This window comes from Montipora foliosa, chromosome 5, assembly GCF_036669935.1.
Source record: "Montipora foliosa isolate CH-2021 chromosome 5, ASM3666993v2, whole genome shotgun sequence".
NCBI lineage: Eukaryota > Metazoa > Cnidaria > Anthozoa > Scleractinia > Acroporidae > Montipora > Montipora foliosa.
Genome location: NC_090873.1, coordinates 37,648,068 through 37,659,034, shown reverse-complemented (window position 1 = coordinate 37,659,034; position 10,967 = coordinate 37,648,068). Strand labels below are relative to the sequence as shown.

Below are 10,967 nucleotides of genomic sequence, written 5' to 3'. Positions count from 1 at the left end.
CCAAAAAAGAAGAAGTCCAAGTCCAACACTCACAGCAACATCTGTACCTACATTTGATCGCTCAAGTGTAATCGTGGAAGAACTTCTTTCTTGGCTAACAGGGAGTGGTGGAGGATGCAGGAGTGACCGACAAGCGAAGCAAATCGTTAGCAAATGTCTTAAGTTTCAAAAATTCTGTTGCGAGGACGAAAAAGAACTTCTCTGGACACAATTGACTTTGGTTTGTGCTCACCTAATCTACTCTTCAAATTTGTTGATACAATGCAGGACGAATGGAAACTTGGGCACGCGGGGCGCATTGGTTATTTAGACGCCATTGCCGAACTGATGGATTTCAGAAAAGTAAACGGGGCATTCGAGGTTGTGTTGAGGGGTTTGTTGTCTACAGAAACCTATCTGAAAAAAGTCCGTAAAACAGTTTCAAAAATGATGCGATTACAATGGACAAATGAACTCGACATCGACACCTTAGAATCCAAGGGACATTGGGCCACACTAGAAGAGCTTCTGGAGGTTGTTAAGCGCTACTTGCCACGCTACACGCTACGAGAACGTTCTCAAAGCATGCAAGGATAAACCGGGTACGGTATCTCCACTGGAGTTGTCCTTTGCAACAAAATTCCTTGCGGTATACCTGTTTATCAAGGTTAAAGGCTCACGCTCAATGACCTACCAGTATTTAACTGTTGAATTGGTGCGCTCAGCAAAGAACAACGATGGATTTGTCGATCAGAAAATGTTTAAAACCGCTGGAAAATATGGCTTCGACTCTCTTTTCCTTATCGACACAAGCATGCAGGTGTTAGATGGCTACATCGACCATATTCGGCCAAACCTAAAACCAACTTGTGACTACGTCTTAGTCACAAGAAATGACGGCCAACACAACAAACTTGGCGAGCTGATGAGCAAATTGGTGTTTGACGCGATCGGAAAATACGTTCACCTTACTCGTTACCGACAAATGGTGGAGACGGCTAGCTCCAAGAAACTTAGTAGTAAGGCGCAGGGCACAATCTCCGAGGATCAGAAGCATAGTTCTATTATGGCAAGAGTGCATTATCAAAAGCAACGATCCCGAGCGGTGGCAACCAAGGCGCGCGAATATTTGAAATCACTTTATGGCGAGAAGGGCTCTGAGTTAGAAATGGATCTCCGATCAAGACTTTCAGACAAATCCGCGTCCTCGCCTGAAAAACAAGAAAATAACAATGGGTCGACCCCCGAAGAAGACAACATTTTCATTACGCCCTCTAAGTTCAAAAGCCAGAATGCTTCAAAAACGCCCGATTCTTTGAGAGGAAGCAAAATTCTACTATTCACTCCTGAAGAGGATAAATATTTGAAGATGGGACTAGATCGTCATGGGTTCGGAAATTGGACAGCTATTCTTAGAGATCCAGATTTTCATTTTCAAAAAGGACGAAAACCGAACTCTCTTTTAAATCGTGCGACCAGAAAAGTTAGTTCGAAATGTAATAAGCCGTAGCAAAATCAGGTCACCTACATTTACCCTCCATCGCATGAAATTTATTCTTTTAACAATTCGTTTTCTGTGACGTGCATTTAGGAAGTTTAGCAAATTCGTCGCGAACGCAGGACGTGAATACAACAATTCCAGTTATGACATTTATTCTTACATTTCAGCAGAGACTTGGTGTACATCATACACTGGGTAATAAATTGCTAATAATATCTTAGTACTTTGACTCATAACAAGCTCGAGTATCACTGTTGGCTCGGCGTAAAGGAGTGCGTTATTCTTCCCTTCTTTGGAACTGGAGTACTGGTCTGGGCTGACCTTTTTTTGGAATTGCGTCCCTGAACACGTTGGCTCGGGCCTCTTGATAACGTCGATGCTTGTGAGGAGGGAGTGATGAAAATTTCTTGGTCTTGCTCTTCGGACCCATCAAATGGATAGGGCATGGGCGCCCATACACTTGTTACGCGTTGTGCTTGTTCGATAGACAGCCACTTCCTGTCCATCGCTCTCTTTCTTCTTTCCGTTATTACCAGTCTCAAAAGACCAGGTAACTGATCTCGCTTAAAGTGCAACTTAAGCGCCTCGACGGTGACTCCTATCATGTATTGCAAGGCGCGTTTGACGTCCATGTCAGTCGCTTCGTCCTCCTGTTCTTGCAACTGTCGAAGCTCCTTTTCTTTAGCCCACACCCATTCATTCTCGCAGTATTTGGCCGCCGTTTCTTCCAACATCTTCTGTTCTTCTTCTTTCTTTTTGGCAAAGTACTCGTCTCTTGAACGCTCGATTGTCGGATGGTAAGGGCCCTGCACCGTCTCAAGGAGGTGAGCATCTTCTTGTCTTATCATGCCGAGGGCGATCCAGTGTTGTCTTTGTTCTTCTAGAATACGCTCTTTAGCTCGCTGGGCTTCACTTTCCCTTTCCTTTCTGGCGCGTTTCACTCCAGCAGCGATTAGACCGAGTTGTCTGTTCTTAAGGCTATGGCATGGCTGCAGATCTTGAAGCTTCGAAATTGTCTCAAGAGTCCTGACCCATCCTCTTTAATGTGTTGACTCTGTGTCTGAATCTGCTTCCTCTTCTCCCAAGTCTTCTATATCTGTGCCCTCTTCCGCCATTAGCTCTTCTTGTTCGCTAGTTTCCTGGTCGCTCTCACTGTCTAAGTTGATGGCTCTGATTCTCTGTTTTTCATCGTCGTCAACTTCGTGTGGCTTTGAATCAGATCCCGGCATCGGAGGTGGTAGTTCGTCATCTGGAGTGACTGCGACATTCCTGGCCCACATAAGGCAGTTCATTGCGTTGTCTCTCAGTGACTTCTGCACCCCTGGAATTGAAGGAGAGTTTAGGCTTCTAGATTAAAACTTGCGAAGACGGGCCTCCATGGCTGCATTGTGCTGTTCACCAAAATTCATCTCTTCCTGACATGTAATGAACATTGGACATGGAATGACCGCCGGGTGGGATTTCTTGTATTTGCGATCGTGTGCTGTTAGGCCACCTTGAGTCAAAATTTTCCAGTCGTCTGGATCGAGCAGGTTCACATGGGCTTCGTCCATGAAGATGACTTGTGTGTTCTGGTCCACAAGACTCTTATTGAAAGCCTTCTGTTTCGTGATCATGGCTATGTACCTGGCAACGAGAACATTAACAAGTTTTAAAAAAATGGACACAATCACGGGAAAAACAAGATCTCAGTGCAAATGATGATTTTGGGCGAGGATTTCAGTTCAAGGAATCTGACCATCTCCAACAGCTCAAACACTCTGTCGCAACAGTACAAAAACAGTTCAAGTTGGCAGATATCAATTCGCACACAAACACCTGGCATTATCAATCAAGTGAGAGACGCTAAAAGATATATGGACAAACTACAGTAAAGACATTCACAAAACGACTAGCACATACTGGTACGGGTGTTGGTAAGCAGATGGACTACATGCTAATTGCAGTTAAATTAAAGCTGTTCCTTTACCTTGTAGACGTTGATGAATGCACTGCTTCTTCATCCGTGTGTCATGAAAATGCTACATGCAACAACACTCTTGGTTCCTACCAGTGCACTTGCAAGCGCGGATACGCTGGGGACGGAAAAATCTGCAGAGGTAATTTAAATAAGCACATACGGTGTGAGCATTACTATAGCCGCAGTATTGACGAGACCCTTCCCCAACTTCATAGGATCCTTTTACTCTCAGTGGTTGACATAACAAAGGGTACTAGCACGTCGAACGCGATCACGCGTCCATTTTCGTACAAAGGCACTGTCCTAAACTGTTTGAACTGCAACTGTTGTTGTTTAAAGCCATTAGAGCCCAAGCAAGGCTGACCTTGTTTTTTCCTTCTGGCGTTTCTCTGGCATTGCATTTGATCGAGTTGACCCAATCGGTTGGCTCAGTTACCTCCCCAATAATATCGTGTGCGAGCATGTTTTCTAACTCTTCACGTTTGTGTCGATTTGTCACGAATGGTGTGAGACAGGAAATTACTAATCACCAGCCTCAACAAAGCCACTTACAGCTTTCACTCATGTCTAGCGGCAGACTATATTTTACTTGCTCATGCATGGGGCACCACCTGGGACTTTAAGGGTCAAACTGAAATCTTTTTCTTGCACGTTAAGCCCTACTTAAAAGATGGGTTATGGATCATTTCATAGTTGTAGGCATTCGATTTCTAAAAAATCCCTGTCATATAAATTCTGACTATGATTGACAAAGCCAAAAGCCATCTCACTGAAATCTAACTTAAGGTGTGGGTTTGAAGATCGACCGCACGTTAATCACGCTTAACGTTTTTCCTATTATAGGATACAAGTTGTTTGACAACGGGCGAAAGGACAATTGAAAAATGCGAGTCTTAGGCAGGACTCAGACGTACGTCCTCCGTAACACCGTTGGTTGGATGCGCATGCTCTACCCATTAAGCCACCAGATTTCCTGGGGAGCTGGGTTGTTTATCTTGGTCCTGATTTAACAATGTGTCCTGCTTGGTCAGCGGGCTCTACAAAGTCATACGCCTTAATTTTTACAAATACATTTCATGTATTTGTGAACATTGAGGCGTGTGACTTTCTAGAGCTTGCAGACCAAGCGGGACACATTGTCCATTCAGGACCAGCTCTCCAAGAGTTCTAGTAGCTTAGTTAATGCATCCGACTGGTGTTACAGAGGTCGTAGGTTCGAATCCTGATTTTTCAGTTGTCCTTTCGCCCGTTGCCAAGCAACTTGTATTCTATCCTTTCCACGGGCGCGTTGCACCTTTCCATCATTTCATGTATTTGTTCCCATATGTTTTAGATGTTGATGAATGCAATGCGTCTTCACCTGTGTGTCATGTAAATGCTACATGCAACAACACTTTTGGTTCCTACCAGTGCATTTGCAAGACCGGATATGCTGGAGACGGAAAAACTTGCAGAGGTAAGACCACCAGATGAAGCTCAATCTGACAAACATTTTCGACAAGTAAGAAGGGAGTGACCTTGCACGAAAATATAAATGTAGAGTAAGAGCTACAGTAAACGTTTTTGAAAATTAGGTCATTTTAATGACATTTATCTCAATCTGTCTCTATTTTTATCTTCATCTTCTTCACCTTTTTAACTGAATTTCTTCTTCTTCTTTTCACCTATTTCGAACTCCTTTTCAGTTCTCTTACAATCGGTTGAATTTCCTATTCCTTTTTCGTTCCCTTCCTCTATCTCCACCTCTTTCGTTTCGCTTTCCTTATCCTGTTGGACCTCAGTGTGGGGCGGGTTTGAAGATTGATCAGCATCTGTACATTACGTTATCCATATGTCATGGTCTTTGGTCTCTCTGCTCCTATGGCGCTTTTTTTTTTCTTTTTTCATTTTACTGGCGTTCTCTTGTTCATTCTGTTACCCTTACATTGTTGCTGCGCAAGTTGTGTTTCATTTTACAAATAAAGGCTCATTGACTGCATAATTTTTACCTTGTTAGCATTAGTATTGACAGCACTAAGTTAATAGAATATTTGATTTATTAAACAGGTCGCGTTTAAATTCCACTGCTCTGACGGGAGCTGTCGTGATTGCGTTAAGGATGCGATTTATGACATTTTATGTAATCGGATAAAATAAATTCCGTTTCTGAGATTAAGAAAGGTTCAATTTTAAGCGAACATGCCTGGAGAAAAGAGAAGTTCTGTAAAACACGAATTTGAATCACTTAATTTTTGGGCGAGTTTGACTGTATCCAAACATCCTTGGTACACTGTATTTTATTTTAATTAAAATAGACTAGGAGACGCCATCACTTAAAGCAAAACTCACTGGGTCGGGTTTGGAGATTGACCATATGTTACTGTACTCGCGGTTAAAGTTGTTCCTTTCTGTTATAGATGTTGATGAATGCACTGCTTCTTCACCTGTGTGTCATGTGAATGCTACATGCAAAAACGCTATTGGCTCCTACCAGTGCATGTGCAAGCCCGGATACGCTGGGGACGGAAAAACTTGCAGAGGTAAGACCACCACATGCAGTTCAATCTGACAAACATTTTCGACAAGTAAGAAAGGAGTGACGGAAATATACATGTAGAGTAAGAGGTAGCTACAGTAAACGTTTTTGAATATTACGTCATTGGAATGACCTTTATCTTTATCTGTGTCCATCTTTATTTTCTTCATCTTTTTAACTGAATTCCTTCTTTTTTAACTCTTTCGAACTCATTTTTCTCTTGCAATGCATTGAATTTCCTATTCCTTTTTTGTTCTCTTTCTCTTTCTTTCTCCACCACTTACGTTTCACTTTCCTTATCCTGTTGGACTTCAGCGTGGGGAGAGTTTGAAGATTGACCAACATATGTACATTGCGTTATCTATATGTAATGATTTTTTGTCTGTTTGTAATGTCTCTTGTCTCCCTGCTCCTTTTTATTTATTTATTTTTTAATTTTACGGATGTTGTCTCGTTCATTCTGTTACCCTTACATTGTTGCTGCGCAAGTTGTGTTAAGAAAAAAAGGGCTCATTGACTGCATAATTTTTACCTTGTTATATCGTTATTATTGACAGCACTAAGTTTATAGAACATTTAAATTATTAACAGTGTGCATTAAATTTATTCTTCTGTGACCGGAGCTGTCGTGATTGCGTTACGGATGGGATTCATGACATTTTATGAAATCAGATAAAATAACTTTATTTTGGAGTAGTTCCCAAATGACTGTCAAAAGTAATTACCCGATTGCAATTGCTACGCTTGGTGATTGGTTTAAAAATCTCGCTCCAGTCTATCAACCAATGAGACGGAAAACGAAAACAAATTACGACTTGCACGGAAGTTACATTGAATTGCTGCGAATTTGGATTGGTCCATTGCGCTGTTTGCATCTGTTGTGAACGATGGAAGAAAGTACTTTTGTATTTCTTTTACGATACTCATTTGAAAACAGCTCACATTTGTCTGTCCCACTTTTTTGTCATCATTATCATCGTCCTCGTTATCATAAGCAACCATTTTATCCATTTTATTTTGCAGTATTTTGTTTTTTCTAGGTTATTATTAAGATGCGCCTCCGCACATTGTTCCTTTGTCTTCGAAGTTATAAAACAAAATTATTATTATATTAAACACCAATTTTGTCAATGTACTTTTTCTCGGCCTCCGCAGAAACAACGGTGACTGTATCATACTCTTGCTCAAGTAATTTGCTTGTCCTTGACGTCAGCAATACAAGCGGAATAATACGATCAAACTACAAACGAGTCCAGTCAACGTACAGCAGCAATATGGATTGTTTCTGGAATTTTTCTTCAAACGCCAAGCTTCATCTTACCTTCTGATTTCAAACGCAAAGTGGATATGATTTCGTCACCGTGTACGATGGGAACTCATCGTCCTCCCCTTTGCTTGGGAGATTCAGCGGAAGTTCAGTTCCTTCGCCTATCACGAGTTCTTCAAATCAACTCTTCGTTCGCTTTACATCCAATAACGGAACTCAATACAGTGGATTTGTCGCACGTTACGCAGGTATTGCTCCAAATGTAAATAGAACTGATAGCTGTACAGAGCCGCAAATTTATCGCATCCATTGAACTGATGTATACCTTCACATTCTGACGAAATTCAGGATGCAGGGATGGACTGGTGGTGTTAAAATTCGCCTGTTAGCAATGCGGATGGTTGCCGCCATAGTGGATTGAGTCCGTTAGTTCTCTGCTTTGCTCGGACAGGCTTTTTCCCTGATATTCCGTTTATGATGTCAGTGTTTCTTTGCTTGTTTGTTTTTCAGTATTTTTTGGGAGGTGGGGTTGGAAGGGGGCTCTTCACGTTGGTGTCGATTTGCCACGATTGGTGTGAGACAGGAAATTACCAATCAAAAGAATTAGCATCACCAATCAGCCACCAAGTCCAAATAATACTTTTACTTTTTCTTCTTCAAGCACTTGCAGAGAACGGCTTTTCGGCATTCTACCATTAGCAACAAAGATGTGTTAGTACAATACATATCTATCGAAAGCGGGGGTCAAAACTCAGTTCCTAACAGCAATAAGCACAACAAAAATCTAGGGACAGCACGACGAACACAGACACAAGCAAGTTAGGATATGGCAAAGCACGGTAGAAGTAGACGCGCCGTATTAGAGAGAGTAACATAGTGGTTGCACGCCATTCAAATGAGGTCAGGCAAATTGTATTCGCAAAGGAATCATCAAAGGTTTTGGGTAATGATACCTGGTTCAACTGAAACAATACGAACATATGCCATACGACATTTTTCTCGAGATACTCGACTAAAAACACAACAGTGAAACCACTAATGATCACATGACATGCTAAATCTTTCTAATCCGTCAACTGAACAAGCGTTCGGTATAAAAAACAACCATATGTTATTAGCAAAAGGCACTCTTCACAAGGCAGAGTTACACCGTATTAACGATCAAAACCAAAAGGCCACAAGGACTAGTGGTGGTAAACATCACGACAGGAGTAAAGTTGGCGACCACTGTGCGGGTGCAGTGTATTGAAAAGTGTAGCTAGCGAGTCAAAGGGGGCGTGGGAGCCACGACCTCTTTCCTTGTACCTGCTTATATTGCATTGTACCCATTATTAGTTTGTTGCTGTTTCTGTTTCTAACTTGAACACGGTGCGCCTATTCCTCTCTTGCCATGCCTGGTTGTTTCAAATCTCCTATGTCCAGTGAATAGTAGCTAAGTTTTTGTAGTACACGTTCCTTTCAGGATGTAACTTTTGACGGTGACTTTGTTCTGCAACTGTGTAAATCTTGGAGATCTTTTTGCTTCCTTCACTAAAGAATTAATGAGCTTGACTACATATGATTTCGACCGTATTTCAATGTCAGTGTACTTCTGATAGCCATTCAACTTATATTGTTGTTATTATTATCCTTATCTAAAGCAATCAGCCCTGGCTCAATCCGTCTAAAGGGTGGCTCCAAATCAAGTGGCAGAGTAGAGATTTTCTACAACGGTCAGTGGGGTACAATTTGCGACGACACTTGGGATATTAACGATGCGAGAGTAATATGCAGACAGCTTGGATTCCCTGGTGCTTCTGCAGCGTACCATGGTTCTTACTATGGTCCAGGTATTGGTCCTATTTGGATGGATGACGTAGCTTGCTCAGGCAGCGAGGCACACATCTACGATTGCAGAAATCGAGGATGGGGTGTCCATGACTGCACTCACAGCAGAGATGCCAGTGTAAAGTGTTCCTGGATTCGTCTAGCTGATGGCGGAGCTAACTATGGCCGCGTTGAAGTTTATCATGACGGACAATGGGGCACAGTGTGTGATGATTACTGGGATATGAATGATACCAGCGTAGCGTGTCGCCAGCTCGGTTTCTCCGGAGCTACCCGTCAGTACCAAAGTGCATATTATGGCCAAGGATCAGGTCCGATCTGGTTAGATGATGTGCACTGCGCTGGTGGAGAAGCTTCCCTATCTTTCTGTAGCCATAATGGATGGGAAATTCACAACTGCGGTCACGGTGAAGATGCAAGCGTGGTTTGTTATTAACTCTTTCACTTAGCAATTACTTTTTGCTTCATTTCACATAATTTCAAAATATTAATAAGTTAGTGTCCTAATTATCATCCTTTATTATGATATCATATTTGTAGCGATGACACCTTTGGTCTCCTTTGTGAGTATTACGAAACGAGAAAATAAAATAATAATGCAATGAAAACAGTGGAACAAGGCCAAGGCGGAACGACAGAAATGGAAATCTAAAAGTAAGATCATCTCATTTCGAGTAAATGAAGTTTTTCTGTCACACTTTGATCCTTTTATTCCTAGTCTTCCTTTTACAAGGCATTGTTAACAAGGCTTGGGTTGATATTTGTTAACTGACACTGATTGCTTAAAGGAAACGTGTCCAAAATAAATTGACCTTATCCCGCGCGAACACTTGGCCTTTCCACGTTCGTGTGGCTACGTCAACCATCATTTGAATGAAAGCGAGGCTGGGATTAACCTTGTTATGCAGCAGACGACATCGCTAGTTTTAACTGGTTGTATTTACAGAAAGCAAGCGACCGGATTCGTATCAGACCAAGGCAAGAGAGTATAAAGGTAACAGAAGTAATCTCTCATATTGTCCCTATTCCCATCGTAATCCCTCTTAAGTTATTTTTAGATCTCCTGCGTAGTCCGGTATTCCCACAAGGATTAACTGATCGCCAATCTTATGTCCCCATTTTCGCGAACGACGCGAATCATTGGGTGAGAATTCGCTCAGCTGTAAAAATGGGGACATATGATTGCCTATCAGGTAACCCTCGTGGAAATACCGGATCTCGCAGGAGATCTAAAAATAACTTAAGAGGGATTACGATGAGAATAGGGCCAATATGAGGGATTACCTCTCTTACCTTCATACTTTCTTAACCAAAGTCAACTCCAGCCTTTGCTTTTTTTGCTTCTCTCTTTTCTTCGTTTCCGTTTTTCTTTCGTCATACAGTTGAGCACCTCACCATTGTGCGTTCTTATGAACCAGACGAGATGAGCCAAGGAACGTTTGTTCTTCACAGAATCAACCTTTTTGCAACTCAGAGTGCAGTTTTCGTTCACGAAATCTAGATTTTTTTGTGCATTCTCCATTTTGATCCCAATTTTTGCAATGCTTGTTTTTATTATTGCAACCTAGAGAAAATCATTTGCGTGAATAATGAAATTAACATTATATCCAAATAAGGGAAGATTCCCATGGATTGCGTGCTAAAGGCATAAGATTTGAGCTTTAAATGTCTTTGGTCATAAAGATAGTTGTAGTAGTAGTTCTTTATTTAAACTCGGTTAAAAATCTTTAGTAATGACAATAGTATTCTAATTACATCCATATGTAAAAGTTAAAATAACTATTAAAAACTGATTTACAAGATTGCCGAGTGGGAATCGAATGTTTCGAGTGCGCGGTTGATTTCCTTCTTAAACTGCCCAATTGATCTAATCGCCCTAATACTTTCAGGAAGAGAATTCCATAGTAAAGATGGTTAT

At 41.6% G+C, this 10,967-nt stretch overlaps 2 pseudogenes; both read left to right on the top strand.

Annotated features, from left to right (window-relative positions):
- The window catches only part of LOC138004475 (uncharacterized), a 1,733-nt pseudogene extending 244 nt beyond the window's left edge, over positions 1–1,489 (top strand).
- The window catches only part of LOC138004151 (uncharacterized), a 14,825-nt pseudogene extending 5,340 nt beyond the window's left edge, over positions 1–9,485 (top strand).
- Positions 9,486–10,967: the final 1,482 nt, after the last annotated feature.